Source organism: Papaver somniferum, unplaced genomic scaffold (genome assembly GCF_003573695.1).
Source record: "Papaver somniferum cultivar HN1 unplaced genomic scaffold, ASM357369v1 unplaced-scaffold_7, whole genome shotgun sequence".
In the NCBI taxonomy this organism is placed as follows: domain Eukaryota; kingdom Viridiplantae; phylum Streptophyta; class Magnoliopsida; order Ranunculales; family Papaveraceae; genus Papaver; species Papaver somniferum.
Genome location: NW_020649859.1, coordinates 466197 through 483323, shown reverse-complemented (window position 1 = coordinate 483323; position 17127 = coordinate 466197). Strand labels below are relative to the sequence as shown.

At 37.4% G+C, this 17127-nt stretch overlaps 1 pseudogene; it reads right to left on the bottom strand.

Moving 5' to 3' along the window:
- LOC113343886 overlaps positions 1-12765 on the bottom strand; it is a 51443-nt pseudogene extending 38678 nt beyond the window's left edge.
- Positions 12766-17127: the final 4362 nt, after the last annotated feature.

Below are 17127 nucleotides of genomic sequence, written 5' to 3'. Positions count from 1 at the left end.
ACAGCCAGCCACAACCACTTGGTTCGTGTTTTGGATGCAGCAGTAATCAGAAGTTTAATATGTTCCACAATCTTCCGATTATAAGTTGCCCCAAACTGAGTTTTTTCAAAAATCCTTCATGTAATGAATTTTGAAATCTAGCCTAATCGGTAGGATATATTACTTCTTACCATCCGATTATACGAAGCCCCAAGTCCAACCTTTGCCAAAATCCATAGGTTTAGAGGGTACAAAGCCAGGCATAACCATGTGGCTCGTGAATTTTGAAATCTGTTATAATCGGTAGGATATAAAACTTATAAAGTTCCCGATTATACAAATAATCGGAAGTGTAATCCTGTAATCGGTAGTCTGGGGTCTATATATTAGTGTTTGGAAATTGTTTTTGGGTCATTGTGAGATATCTTCCGATTGAGTGAGAGAAGAAGAAGAAAAAAAGAAGAAGAAGGGGTATATGTCGCCAACTTCCGATTGTTTCCAACTTCCATAAACGTGGATGGGTACGAAGAAAAACGTGAAGTTGTTGAAGTTCAAGGTTCACTACCGTTTAGAGATGACGATTTGGGGTATATGTTGAATGATCAAAACTTTAACGGAGATGAAACCCTAGAGGACGACGCTTTCATGGAAGAATACGAAGAATCACCCGAGATCGAAGCTAACGATGCATCAAACGAAAATGTATGTTGTTATCAAAATCTAATGCCCAAGTTATCCATGTTATGTGCGTTTATGTGTGTTTTTGAACGTGAAAATTCGATTTCTGCATGCATTGAATGCCATGAACGATATATATTCGGTAGTTAATTTTGTACCATATCTACCGATTATTGGAAATCGGATATCTGTTGATGTTAGAATCTGCCGAATATGGAAAAAATCCTTCATGTATTGAATTTTGAAACCTGGTATAATCGAAAGGGAATACAACTTAACAACCTACCTATTATAAGGAGTCCCATATCGAACCCTTGCCATATTCCATAGGTTGAATAAGGAGCCCCATATTCAACCTTGGCCAAATTCCATAGGTTCTGAGGGGTGCAGAGCCAACCATAACATCCTCTTTTGTATCGTTATGTAATCATTTACCCCTTTTTGGACAAGTCGGAAACGATCATTTACCCCTCGGTAGACATTGATAGTTATATACTACCGATTGTGTGTGGTTTTCGAGGCACGACTAGATTCTTTTGAAAGAAATAGCCGTTGGAGTATAATCGGTAGGTATATAAAGAATTAAAACTTCCGATTTTCATAAATATTTTGAAATTCATAACAATATCACCTACATATCATCATAATTTTACATTGAACTTCCACAATTCTATTACAAGGTATTGTGGTTAGCGTCGTGGACGTGTTGGACGAGTCCTAAACGCATTAAATCTTTCCATCGCCCTAAAGATTCTAAAATGAGCTTCATAACGGAAGCTTGATCTTTTCCATCTCCGCCATTCCCCGAGAGATCGTTCTATAATCTCATCATTGGTTTCACCCCTCAATCGATATTGATTCACAAGATAAGTTAAATGGACGAATTCTTCGACGTGTCCGTTTATTGCACCAATTCGGCAGAAAAGATCAGCGGAGTGGCGGTTGTTTGGGTTACCGGTGTTGGCGCAGAATTTTTCGTGAATTCTCCCCAAATAACTCATACTCATTATGCCGCCTTGCCTACGTTCTTCTCCTCGTCTCGGATAGAATTGAACATAGCGCCTACATAAAGATAAATCTTCTTCAATCGTGAACTCCGTTGGATTGATGAATGGTTGGGGCATTATGTTGAAGATGATGTTGGAGAGAGTTTAAAGGTTCCATCGAGGGTAAAAGGATACAATCCTTATATAGATTTTAGAGTTCCAACGACTCTATTTTGTTGGGGAAACTGTATAATCGGTAGTCAAATAAGGTGATGTAACTTCCGATTATAAAGTTGCCCCAAATTTGGTTTTTGCAGAAATCTCAAATTTTTCGAATTTGAGAACTAAAATAATCGGTAGATAATAGGACTTCCGATTATACAGTTGCCCCAAATTTTGTTTTTGCAGAAATCTCATTTTTTTCGAATTTGGAAACTAGAATAATCGGTAGTTAACCTGCCTACCGATTCTAAGTTGCCCCAAATTTCTTCTTTGACTAAGTCACCAATTTTGGGAATTTAGGAGGTACTATAATCGGTAGCTTAGTGAGGTTCTCATTCCTACCGATTGTTATAGAAGCCAGATACGAGTTAGGCACAAAAGCGCACTTAATCGGTAGTATAATCACATTAATAAGCTTCCGATTGCGGTATATTAATCGGACACAGAAAATCTTCCGATTGTGCAGGGGCATTAACGTATTCTCCGCATTTTTGGACATCCCTTAAAGTTGTGTATGGGTTAGGAATAAAAAAGTTGCCCCTAATTCTTTTGGGGTCGCCCATAAAAATGCAAGGATAGAAAAGGAACTGAAAGTGAGATATATATATATATATATATATATATCAGATAAGAGTAATATTTGCAGCTGAACCAAACTGTTCTTACCACCAAAATCCCACTTGTGCGAAGTAGCATTTGAGTGCAGAAACTTTGGATGAACACGCAAATGATTCCGCCCATCTGTAATACAATGCCAGACCCACTCATTTAGTATCAACCAGTAGGTAGGTCACATGGAAGCAGAAAATTGAAACACATGAAATACTTTGTTACAAAGGTAAAAAGGTGGTCATGAGTGAATAATTTGAATTGCGGCTTCAGGAGCTCGTACGCACTCGTAAGTCCCAGCTTTCCAGAATTGACGAGTGAGTGGATCAGGAGGCAAAGAAGATGACACATAAGCTGTTGGGCCTTCAACCTCCCTTGCCCTTGATTGTGTTGGTTAAACTTCAACATTAAGCCTAAGATAATCTCTAACAAGTTGGTTAGGATAAGAAAAGGCAATTGATGTAATTCTAAGGGAATTAGAAGTCATCTAGTTCTAAGAAAAGGAAAGACATGTAATAAGGTAATAGGACTAGGAAAAGGAATTCATAGTTCTATATATATATGATCACCAAAGTTGTGGTTGATCATATGAGCAAGATTAGAGCTTGTGTTTAGTTTTGAGATATTTTCTAAACATCAATAAAGAGAGTTGTCTTTATATAAGCTAAGTTTCATCTTGCAGTTGCCATTAATTGGTATCAGAGCTTGTTTCTGAGCCATGGAAAACGAAACCACCATTGTGGGTGCAAAACAGTTCACGCCACCATCAATACAAGTTCCAATCCTCAACGCCACAAACTACACAGTATGGGCCATGAGAATGAAGGTACTGATGAAAATCTACAAAGTTTGGGAAACAATTGATCCTGGTACATTGGACCCAGACAAAAACAATGTTGCCATTGGATTACTCTTTCAAGCAATACCAGAATGTCTTGTTCTACAAGTTGGTGAACAGGAAACTTCAAAGAAAATTTGGGATGCAATAAAGGCACGTAATCTCGGAGCTGATCGAGTTAAAGAAGCCCGTCTGCAAACCTTAATGTCTGAATTTGAAAGAGTGAAGATGAAAGACACTGATACTATTGATAGCTTTGCAGGAAAGCTATCAGAGATAGCCTCAAAAGCTGCGTCACTTGGACAATCCATTGATGAAGATAAACTGGTAAAGAAGTTTCTCAATAGTTTACCAAGATCCAAGTATATTCATATCATAGCTTCTCTCGAACAAGTCTTAGATTTAAAGAAGACTAGCTATGAAGATATAATTGGAAGATTGAAAGCATATGAAGAAAGAATCCTTGATGAAGAAAACAATGGAGAAACTCAAGGAAAACTCTTGTACACAAACTCTTACCAACAAAATCTGCGACAAGAGGAAGAGGTCGTGGAAGAGGTGGTAGAGGAAACAGAGGCCGAGGAAGGGGAGGAAGGTTTAACTCACAAGATAGAACAACAAGTCAGAATGATCAAAACCAAGGGAAAGAAAAGAAGGATAGATCAAACATTATTTGTTACAGATGTGATAAACCAGGACACTTCTCCTCTGTATGCCCTGAAAGAATACAAAAGATGGAAGAAACAAACAAGAATGAAACAAGGGAAGCAGATACAACTCTTTTCATGCACGAAGTTGTATTCTTAAACGAAGGGAAACTAATACCAAAGAACTACGAATCAAAGGATGGAGAAGAAGGAATCTGGTATTTAGATAATGGAGCCAGCAATCACATGACTGGTAAGAGACACTACTTTTCTGAACTCAATGAGAAAATCAAAGGACAAGTGAAGTTTGGGGATGGATCTTCTGTAGAAATTGAAGGGAAAGGATCAATTCTATTTCAGAGCAAGACCGGAGAACAGAAGCTTGTCACAAACATCTACTTCATCCCAAACTTACAAAGCAACATTCTAAGTTTAGGACAAGCTACAGAAAAGTTGGATGTGATGTTAGAATGCGACAAGATTATCTAACAGTTCATGACCCAAGTGGAAGACTTTTAGTTAGAGTCTCACGCTCACAGAATAGACTCTACAAGATAAGTCTCATGATTGGAAGGCCATTATATCTGAATATGTGACTGGAAGATCAGACATGGAAGTGGAACGCAAGGTTAGGACACATAAGCTTTAGAACTTTAAAGGCAATGTCTCAGAACAAGATGGTTCGAGAGATACCACAGATAAACGATGAATCAATGATCTGTGAATCATGTTTAGTTGGGAAACAAACGCGTCAAGGTTTTCCAAAAGCAACAACATTCAGAGCCTCAAAGCCTTTAGAGCTTCTTCATGCTGATTTATGTGGTCCTATTACACCACAAACCCTTGCAAATAACAAATACATATTTGTTATTATAGATGACTTCTCAAGATATATGTGGTCTATTCTTATGAAAGAAAAGAGTGAAGCATTTGACACATTCAAAGCTTTCAGAAATCTGATAGAAAAAGAGTTAAAAGAGGAAGTCAAAATGCTTAGAACTGATAGAGGAGGAGAGTTCACTTCCTTAGAGTTCAACAAGTTCTGTGAGTCAAATGGAATCAAAAGGCAACTCACAGCACCATATACACCGCAACAAAACGGAGTGGTGGAGAGGAGAAACAGGACTCTAATGGTGATGACAAGAAGTTCTTTAAAGGCTATGCAGGTACCTAATTATCTACGGGGAGAAGCTGTACGACACTCCACATACCTAATAAATAGGATACCTACGAAACCTCTGAAAGACATGACTCCATATGAAAGTTTACGAAAGAGAAAACCAAACATAGATCATTTAAGAGTGTTTGGTTGCAAAGCATACGCAAAAGTGGATTCTGCAACTCTTAAGAAACTGGATGATCGATCTCAGACTCTTGTGAATCTAGGAATTGATCCTGGATCCAAAGCTTACAGATTATTCAATCCAACAACGAAAAGAGTGATAGTGAGTCGAGATGTGGTATTCGATGAAAAAGCAAACTGGAACTGGAATGAAACTAATGATGGACCAAGTAGGGATCCAGGAATGTTTCACATGAGATGGGGTCAAGTAATTGATGAAGGCGAAGGACCCATAATCATCAATACCAATGGAAACAATGATGTTAATCAAGAAGAAGAAGAGAATAATGAATACACTGAGAATAACGAAGAAGTAGAAGAAGAAGAAGAAGAAGAAGATGAGGAGATCGATGAAATAACTCAACCCATTCCACTGCGAAAATCAACAAGACAGATACAAAATCCACAGTATTTGGAGGATTATGTTCTTCAAGCTGCAGAAGAATGTGAGATAATGCTACTTTCTGTTAATGATGAACCAAGGAATTTTCAGGAAGCAAAGGTCTCGACTAAATGGACACAAGCATGTAGAGAAGAAATTATTTCAAACAACAGAAACAAGACTTGGTTTCTAGTTGATAAGCCAGGTGGGGTAAAAGTGATTGGTCTTAAGTGGATCTTCAAGGTTAAAATAAATGCTGATGGAACTATTAACAAATATAAGGCAAGACTTGTAGCTAAGGGATACGTTCAATAATCGGGCATAAACTTTGATGAAGTTTTCGCACCAGTTGCTAGATTAGAGACAATTCGTCTCTTAATAGGAGAAGCTGCATCAAACTCATGGGAAATTCACCACTTAGACGTTAAGACAACATTCTTACATGGTGAATTGCGAGAAGATGTGTATGTTGAACAACCAGAAGGTTTTGAAGTAAAAGGACAAGAGCATAAGGTTTATAAGTTATCAAAAGCTCTATATGGTCTAAGACAAGCTCCTCGATCCTGGAATACAAAGTTAGATCAAATCTTAAGAGAAATCAGATTTGTTAAGTGCTCTAAAGAAACATCAGTATACAGAAGAGAAGAAAAGGGAACGCTTCTTGTGATTGCAGTCTATGTAGATGATCTATGTTTGACTGGCAACACCCTTAAGGTGATCAATCAGTTCAAGAGAGAAATGTCATCAAAGTTTGAGATGTCAGACCTCGAAAAACTCACTTATTACCTTGGCATAGAAGTCCATCAAGGAGTAGATGGAATTCAGATTAAACAAGAATCTTATGCAAGGATAATTCTGAAAGAAGCAGGACTTGAAACTTGTAATCCAACTAAGATACCAATGGAGTTTGGACTTAAAGTTTCAAAGGCACAAGAAGAAGCTGAGATTGATCCAACAAGTTATAGAAGAAATGTTGGATGCCTAAGATACTTATTACACACAAGACCAGATTTGGCTTTCTCTGTGGGAGTAGCAAGCTGTTATATGCAGAGTCCACGCAAGTCTCATGGTGATGTAATAAAGAAGATATTGAGATATCTATGAGGAACAATCAGCTATGGGTTGAAGTATGGTCGAGGAGGATCAAAAGGAATTGTTGGGTATAGTGACAGCAGTCATAATATTGATCAAGATGATGGAAAAAGTACAACTGGTCATATATTTTATCTAGGAGAAGCACCTATTACATGGTGTTCACAAAAGCAAGACACTGTAGCCCTCTCATCCTATGAAGCTGAGTTTATGGCTGCAACAGAAGCAACTAAACAATCAATATGGCTTCAAGAACTGTTGGGTGAAATCAAAGGAAGAGAACCTGAAAAAGTTCTTATCAAGATTGATAATAAGTCTACAATTGCACTCACTAAAAATCCAGTGTTTCATGGGAAGACGAAACACATTCACAAAAGGTATCATTTCATATGAGAATGCATCGAGAAGGAGGTCATTAACGTAGAACTCATACCTGGAACTGAGCAGAAGGCAGATATATTGACAAAGGCATTAGCTCGGATCAAGTTTGAAGAAATGAGACAACTGATTGGAGTACAAGATATGTCACGGGTAAGGTTGAAGCTTAACGGGTAGAATGTTGGTTAAACTTCAACATTAAGCCTAAGATAATATCTAACAAGTTGGTTAGGATAAGAAAAGGAAATTGATGTAATCCTAAGGGAATTAGATGTCATCTAGTTCTAAGAAAAGGAAAGACATGTAATAAGGTAATAGGACTAGGAAAAGGAATTCATAGTTCTATATATATATGATCACCAAAGTTGTGGTTGATCATATGAGCAAGATTAGAGCTTGTGTTTAGTTTTGAGAGATTTTCTAAACATCAATAAAGAGAGTTGTCTTTATATAAGCTAAGTTTCATCTTGCAGTTGCCATTAAATTGAACATACGAGAGCTACTTTGAGACCCATTTATTGAATCCGGCTGCAAAGCGAACTTTTTTCTTGCTTGTCGAACATCACCTGGTAGCAGATTTTCCCCCTGTTTGACACTTTTCCCTTTTGGGTTTCTAGTCTCATCATCACTAGACAATACATCAACAACATCACCTGGTAGTAGATAGTTCGCATTTGAGTTTCTAGTCTCATCATCACTAGATAAATCCACAGCTTGTGTGAAGCTCGTATCAAGTCTGTAAATGAAGTAAAAAATAAATAAAAACATTTATGAGCAATGGACTTGGAAATCAACAGAATCCAACAAATCTTATAATATCTGACACTAATCAAAGAAAACACTCAGAAAACAAAAACCAACACAAATAGACTGATCCGGGAAATGGGTTTCTGAAAAAAAAAATCATCTACAATGGACAGTGATTCTTCCATGTAAAATGAGCTATGATCCAAAAATTACTAAAGGAGACTTCCATAATAGTACTAGTTGTTAAATGAAACCCACTTTGCCAAAATCCCCCAGAATTACTTCACATTGCCTAGCTATCTCTCTATCTAAAGAACGATTTTTTTTAGGGACGATGATTTTTTTAGGGACCATGATTTTATTAGGTCACCTTCCCTATAATTATAAGGGATGTCCTAAAACATTGAAATGACTAACCTACCCTTAACCTAATTTAATTTAAAACCAACACAATAACCACATCTCTCTCTATATATACATATATAACCACCACCTCCTCTCACCACCACCTCCCACCACCGCCGATTACCACCACCCACCACCGCCGATTACCACCACTACCATCACCAACCACCGATTACCACCACCGCCCACCACCGCCGATTACCACCACCACCACCTCCAATTATCACCACCACCAACCACCGATTACCACCACCACCTCCGATTACCACCACCACCACTATATATATAGCTTAATTTAAAACATTAACAAAGATATTCTCACAAACCCATTACTTGTCATTCGTTTTTGGTTGAATAAATGAGAATTAATCATCAAAATGAGTTGAAAATGGAAGTTGTAGAGAGGTTTAATGGAGTTTTTTCAGTAAAAAGTTCGGTTATCACAAATTATTTTTTTCTTAACCGAACTCAAATAATTTGTGATAACCGAACTTTTTAACCGAAATCAACAGTTCGGTTGATTTGAGTTCATAAGTTCGGTGGATTCGCAAAAAAATAATTGCGAACTTTTTAACCGAACTTTTTAACCAAACTTTTTAACCGAAAAAATAATTTGAGTTCTTAACCGAACTCAAAGTTCGGTTGATTCGCAAAAAAATACTTTTAACCGAACTCCTTGTATTAGAACAATACAAGTCCATAAGTTCGGTTCGTTCGCAAAATTATTAAGTTTTCTTTGTAACCGAACTCTACCTATAAGCCCAGTTCGGTTGATTCGCAAAATATGTTGAAGTTTGCGAACCAACCGAACTTCTAACACTAGGTTTCTTTTAACCTGAAGTTCGGTTGGGAACTTGGTTGCGTTGAAGTTTGCGAACTAACCGAACACACAAGATGTACTCAAATAAATTGTCAAGTTCAAAGTTCGGTTACCTACCATTTTATCCTAGGTAACCGAACATTGCACTGTATACCAAAACCTCCATTAACGAGCGAGTTCGGTAACCTGCGTGTTTGGAAAACGTAACCGAACTACACTTTCAGGTGTGTTCGGTTACATGTTCTTGACATATGGTAACCGAATTACACTTTCAGATGTGTTCGGTTACATGTTGTTGACATATGGTTAACCGAACTGGCCCAAATTTACATAAAAAATTTCATTTTTTTGAAAGTTTGGAACAATTCAACCAACATTATCTAAGTTTGAAGCATACCTGGGTACCCAAATAGCCTTCCTCCGGTTGTGGTTGGTAAAATCCATTGTTTTTCATGTTTTCCTTCTTCATCTTCTCTAACTTTACTCTCTCACTAATTCTACTTCTTTAAAAAAAAAACTCATCTGATTTTTTAATCTCACTAATTATCTTTAACTTAATCATCTCACTAATCATTACACTAACTATTATTAACACTAGCTAATCATCACCCATAATTAATCAAGAGGGTAATTTAGGTATTAATATAAATATCTAGATAAGGGGTGACCTAGATTTACTTCTAATGTCTTTACCCAAAATAAAACCCTGGTCCCCCAAGAAAAACCATGGTCCCCAAAAAATCAAAAAATTTAGTGGCCATATCGAGGGACGGGCTATAGTCCGGGTTAACCCGGTCATAGGCATGTCCCTAGTCCTTGAGAGAAGAAAAAAATTTATTCCCTATGCGGATCTTCGAAGAATTTCATGTAAAATTTATTTAATGAGAAATTCAAATTTAGATCAAACGTTAAATGAGAAATTCACAAGAAGGGAAATACAAATTTATGACTGGGAAATTATAGTTGAGCCAGCCAACAACTATGTAACATTTTTTCGGCTGATGTATGGCTCAAAGATTCATCGGAGAGGTTCTTGCCTTAGGTTTCATGGAATGCCTGGACTCAACAAGGAAAACGCGCTTCTAATTAACTTTCACAACTACCTTTCACTCCGCGTATCTTGTATAATCTCCTGGTGTAAGGCCTCTATCTAGACAACACTCACAATATTTTTATTTATTTTTAATTTGATAGCCCACAATAGTATAAAAGAATCATATAAATTTAGTTTGATTTTCCTTTTTGCGACTCAAAAAAAAAGCTAAACGTCTATTTTGCGGCAAAAAGAAAGAAGCTAAACGCCAATATCCTTTTGAGGTGTGAAATCTGCCAGTCTCAAGCAATTTAAATAACAACCTTTCTTGCCTTGCTTGATTCTTATTTCTTCCCTTTGTCAAACTCCAGTAGGCTAAATTAAGTGAATACATATTCGATTCACGTCAGCAACGTAAACCCGCAAAACAAATTCTGGGTTGACCACAACAACAAATCTTCAATCAAAATTATCTGTTTGGGGGTGTTCTTGAAGAAGATTATCTGATGGTCTTTCACTACTAGTATTAATTTGGATTTCATCTAAGCTTCTGTTTGGTGTTTGGGTTCTTCAATGGAAAGGGTACGGGGACAAGTGAAAGTTATTTGGTCCTGGATTCATAATCGTTTTGCAGCTTTTTTTGTGGTGATGGTGGTGCTACTGTTGGTGGTTCTGCTGGTCATGAAGTTGGTGTCCCTGGTGTTTGAATGGAAATCCCGCTGATGTTGGTGGTGCTAATTCCCAGCTAAGGTTTCTTCAGAGGTGGTGGTGGTGGTGGTTATCTGGTAACTTTTCGAGCCCAAAAGAAACAAAATAAAATGCATTTTGTGATGGTAATTTCAGGTTATAGCAGGGCCGCTGTACTTCTTGGTGGTGGACTGGTGGTTGTTGTTTGCTGGCTGGGGGTTTGATTTGCTGGATGATGGTGTTGGGGAGTCGGTTTGCTTGGTGGTCGTTCTTGTTGTATGGTGGTGGTGGAGTTTTTGAGGCCGGGAACAATGCAAGCTTTGTGTGTGCATAATTCACTCTTCTTTTGTAACAGACCGAGTCTGAACTCTGATCTGCCTAGTAAATGTAACGTCCTCTTAATCCAACAAATTGTCAAATTCCATATCACCTAGTCCTCGAGGACCATAAAATGCGACATAACCATAAAATTTCATTAAACTCTTTTAAAAGTATTAATCAAAATTGAAATTTAATTCATCTCGTAAAATGTTCAGAGATCATACGGTACATCGGCTAGGAAGAAAAAAAAGCCGGGTTATTAGTCGATGTTGTAGCAAATTTGCTCGAAGAGGGGTAGATGTTGCTGGAACAAAGTCACATACACATCTATGCTCCCATCACCAACAACGGAAGGAACCAAGTAAATCTCACCCTCAAAAGGATCAAATGAAGGCATAAAAATGGAAGGCTTACCTACACCGAAATCCACATCATTGAATGGGAAACCAAGCCAGCTTTGAACTTCCAAGTTAGGCCACATGAATGGCACCTTCATGTCAGCAACTTTCTTCGGCATCAGATTCTCATCATGCTGATTTTTGTTTGCAAAGTCTACAAAAGATTTGAAATACTCATCGTTCACCTTTGCGACTGCATCGTGTATCACTGCTGCCGTGTGGCTCAAAGATTCATCGAAAAGGTTCTTCCCTTGAGTTTCAGGAAATGCCGAAAGCACCAAATTTCCAAAGTACTCATTCGGGACACGAGGTCTCAACCTTCTCCTTCCATTCACTGAGATCCTGACATAAGTTGTGTCAGACTCGCCAAGTCCTCGAACCCTTGTAATCACTCTCCATAAATGTGCAACCAAGCACTCAAAAGTGCTATAGCGTGAACTATAGCCACCATTTACATCTTCACAAGATAAGGAGGATGAAGAAGCCTTATTCTTGATCTTGGCTATGAACTCAGGTGCGAAGTGAAGAATTTGGTGAACCAAATCATCTTTCGAGTAAGGCAACATAGTAGAGTCTTCATTGATCTTCCTCCTTGCAATCTCAACACTTGTGTGATCAACTTTAATATCACATGGATTTCTAGGAACGAATATGTTCCTCTCGTGCACAGGACGCGGATGGATTTCCATCCCGCGGCAAGCCTGAGCCCAAGCAATCATGAACTGGCTCACAAATACTCCATCCGCAACAATGTGATTCGACGAGAAACTCAAAACTAAAGACCCACAAGTGAATCTCGTGAGTTGAACTAGAGCCAATTCTTTCACTCCTTTGAAACTTGAACTGAGTTCTAACAAAGTGGATACCGTAAACGGGATAGCTTGATCTAAAGTGCAGTCAGCGGACGCTTCGACAAATCTCATACCTTCATCATTGAGTTGAATAACGAATTGACCATCCTCATCTTCGCCCAACCTACCAGCCCATTCTCGGTACTCCGATAAAATCTTTTGCAAGCCTTGTTCTAACAATGAATTTGATGGATTTGGTGGTTTAAAGCATATAGTAACGGTATGTGTTGATCATCTACCAGCTTATCAAAGACAGTAAGAGGAACAGATTTTGTGGTTGGGGCTGGTTGATCATCAGTACCATTGTAGATTGGTTGTAAAAGCTTTGAACTCACTTGTTCAATCTTCATAGTTTTTGCTCTGGTTTACCAGGACAATCTATAGATAGATTTCTTATAAAGCTAGAGAATCATATCTTGTCATCATCCATCGGGTTGGCATAATAATTCTGCTAAAATTTATCATGGATTTATTTGGAAGTTCTTTGATGAGTATCTTTATGTACAAATGGCAAATCTTTATGCACAAATGTCATTATGGTGCGGATTCACTGAATTGTAATTAACGTAAATACCAGTTAAAAAGGCATCTTTAAAAAGCAAAATATGATTTATGGATTATCCTGTCATAATCCTTATTTATGGAGTTGTTTGGTAAAATTTATGAAAATTAATTATTTATTATCATAATGAAATAAATCATTTTTGTTGCTTTTAAATGAAAATAATAAAATGTTGTTCAATGAATAAGAAAACATCTTCATGCACCAGATTTCACGTTACAGAACTTTAGCGCATCAAACTATTAATCCAGTGCAACACGATGGGCATGCATTTTTGAATCATCGGATTTCACATATAGTTCATTACGTATTTATAAGTAGGAAATACCAATTATTTTCCCTATTTATAATAGCAAATTTAATGGGTGGTCACTGTGTAATCGAGTGAGTGAAAGCAACAACCATCATAATACCATAATATTTTACCAAATGAATCCTAAGTTTGGCTACTGTCAATTGATATTATATAATGTGACATAAATGACATGATTTATAAAGGCTGATACCAGTATTATCGGGCTAATACCATTTAGCCAATCCAACGGCCAGGGTTGCTTAAAATCTTGAGATGGTATCAACCCTTAGTAATACCGGTATCAGCCCTTATAAATCGTGATAAATGATTTCAAAAAATTAAAATGAATTTCCAAACCTAGCTAAATTGGGGCCTATACCACTTCATTGGGGCCTATCAATTTTTCTTTCCCACACCACCAAATTATTATAGGCACCCAAAGTTCTAAAAAAATACTAATTTACCCCCACATTAATTACTAAAACTCTCTCATATAAATTCTAATCTTTCTATTTTCATTAAATCCAAAAACAAAAAAACCTAAACCTAATTTTTTTTTTTCTATTTCCATCATAATCTTTCCACTCAAAACCCTAATTTTCATCTTCTTCTCCAACGAATCTACGATCCACACAAGAAAAAGGTAAATCTCCATCAACCCAATCTATGATTCTTCATATCTTGTTGATTTACATGTTTAAATCTTCGTTTTTGACTAATCAAAATTCTGATTACACCCAGAATCGGTTTTTATTGACCTATCGAATAAACCGATTCTGGGTTTTGTTTTCGTCCATGAAGAGCATGCACAGTAATCGGTTTACATGATGACTAACATAACCCGATTCTGTGGTAGAAATGAAATATGAAAATACATCACCAGAATCGGTTTATATATGTAATATGTATAATCCGATTACTATAGTCTCTTCATCTTCCTTTCCACAATCGGGTTTTATACATGTACCACATAACCCGATTGTTTTAGTCTTTTCAGAATCAGATTACTTATGTTTATATATGTACCGATTTCTTACGTTTTTTTTTTGTGTAGAATGGACTTCACACACCTAGCATTTTACAATCGAGAGGTAACCTTGGAGGATGTTCTGAGGAAACCACAAAGAGTGCCAGAGAGAAGCCTATATAAGTTTGCTTTCGGAGCTGAGACCCGTATTGAACAAGCCCTCGCATTGATTGATATGCTTGCACTGGAAGAGCTTGTTGAGGTCATGAGGTTCGCTAGGATGAGGAGAAACATTGTATCAGCTGAGAGGGATCACCACCAAGAATTGGAAGGTTTGTTTGAAGAAATGGCTGAACATATAGCCATGGATGATGCAGAAGCTGCTACTCTTGATGATTCTGCTGCTCGTGGTGCTGCTGCTGCTCCTGATGCTGGTGCTGGTGGTGGTGATGCTGCTCCTGATGTTGTTGCTGCTGCAAATGCTCCTGGTGCTCCTTAAGTTTTTAAGTTTAACTTTTAAATACTAAAACTTTAAGTTTACAAGACTTGTGGTTGTTTTGAGTCTTTTGGGATGGTTGATGTTTGTATTTTGGATGATATTTATGTGGTTGATGTTTTTATTTTGGATGATCTTGTGTTGAACTTAATGCGCTTAATGTTTAAATTGATTCTAGCCTGACATGCCAACAATCGGTTTACTCGATATGTCAACATAAACCGATTGTGCAAGCCATTCTTCCTGGATGTTTTTAAGCCAAGCTAGAATCGGTTTACATATGAATATATATAAACTGATTAGTGTCGGTGAATTAAAATTTTTAAAAACGGTTTACGTTGGTCGCAAGAAAGTCCGTTTCCTTGTGGCATACAAACACAATCGGGGTTTACAGTCCTTCTAAAAGACCGATTGATTCAGATTATTTCACGTTTTAAAAAAAGTAGCCTTTTGGGACTTTCTCTATAAATAGAGACCTCACCCTTGGACCCCATTTGCCCCAAAAGTGATCATTCTATTCCCCCTCACTCCATATACTCCACAACTACTCATTTCATACATCCGCATACAAGAAATGGCTTCATTTGATTCTAATGAAGATTTGGCAATCACCAAAGCTTGGTATGCGGAAAAACGACTTAGACGTCAATCCTTCGAAAGGGTGGATTCCACAACCTTTTGGGCTAGGGTACACAACAAATTTAGCCAAGAGTTTGGGAATCCTAATGAAAGAAGTGTTCAACAAGTCCATGAGAGGCACCTAGTCATCAAAAACGCGATACTTGCTTTTTTATCTCTCCAACCTCGGATTTTTAACACTCGCCCCTTCACCTTGTCCATTGCACAATTTGTAAGTAATTTGTGGTTTTTTTACGTAACCCATGTTGTTTTATCTTCCAATGAAACACCACTAACAAATGTAAGTTTGTTTTTGTGTGTTTTGTAGCATGAAGTCGTGAAAGCGCGCTACTTGGAGGAAAAGGGGAAGCATTCGCGTTCGATGCAAGCTATCACTTCTTGGAAGAAAGAATCCCGGAGGATAACCCGGACTACTTGGATGTTGTATCGTCTTCATTGGAGGAAGATTGATGGCTTTAGAAGTTTTTGCATAGGTTTTGTGGGTAGACCTCTATGTAAACCCTCACAGGACTATAACTCGTCCACTAGGGTCACCTAGGGGTTTAAAGGCTTGATGCATGTGCTAAATACATCCTACAATAATAATGCAATGAATGAAAATTGGTAATGAAAGGAAACAATCGGGTTATATGTGTCATAAGTAAAATCCGATTTCCAGGATCGGGTTATAAACATGTCAAAGTTAATCGATTACGGATGTTCTTTGGTAATTCGTAAACACCAATCCAGAATCGGTTTACAAGTGAATGAACGTAAACCGATTTTGGGTACTGTTTGCGGAAAAAAAAATCAAAATGTTTGATGTTTTGATGAACTCTCTAACATTAGTTAATCTCACATCCAAAACAAAATTTATCCCTAATACGATTAATTAGTGCTAATTAATCATGAGTAAAATAGGTAGTTAGGTAATTATTTTGATAAGGGGTGGTGTGTAAGTGATTTCTAATGACCTTTTTATCATCTAGCTATAGACCCCAATTTAGCCGGGTTTCCAAAAATGTAAAAAAGAAAATACACCTATATGCATTAATACTACTCATTAAATTTGATTGAAAAACCATTTTTCTTGATAAACACAAATGTGACCGAACATTAAGTTGATCATAGTGAAATCCATTACCTCTCTCATTCTCCTTTTGAGCAACAAGATTAGAGTTTGATTTTGGTTAATGGGATGTTGGTAGAATTCCCACACCCCTTGTGGTTGGAAGTAGAGGCACATCGAGGCATTGTCAAAAAAATAAATCAGGATTTGGGCCCCGTACCTATTTAGGGGCTGGTTTAATGAGTGGCTCGGTTGGATGCCCGTACCTATTCGATAGGAACTTATTATTGGGGATGCGAAGAAAGTTGTTTGGAAGCTCAAAAGTGCCTTTTCATTATCCGGGCGTCATTAGGGGTTACACTGAAAGAACTAGGGGAGACACAAAAAGACAAAAAAGATCACCCAAGCGTAAATCTAAGATACCCCTTATTTCGGATTTTTCAAAATGACAATTTTACCCTTCATAATCGGTAGTTTAATGTGGTTTGTTTCACTTGTTTTTCTACGAAACCCATAACTGGTAGCTAATTCTATAATCGGGTGTATTTGTGTATTTAATCAGTAGTTTGTATCATAATCGGTAGTGTCAGTCTATATAATCGGTTGTTAACTCTGTAATCGAAAGTTTAGTCGTATATAGTTGGTTTTGGACAACTTTTTCCTATTGTTTGGTTTTAGTTTTTGGTGTGAGAGAGAGAGGAAGAA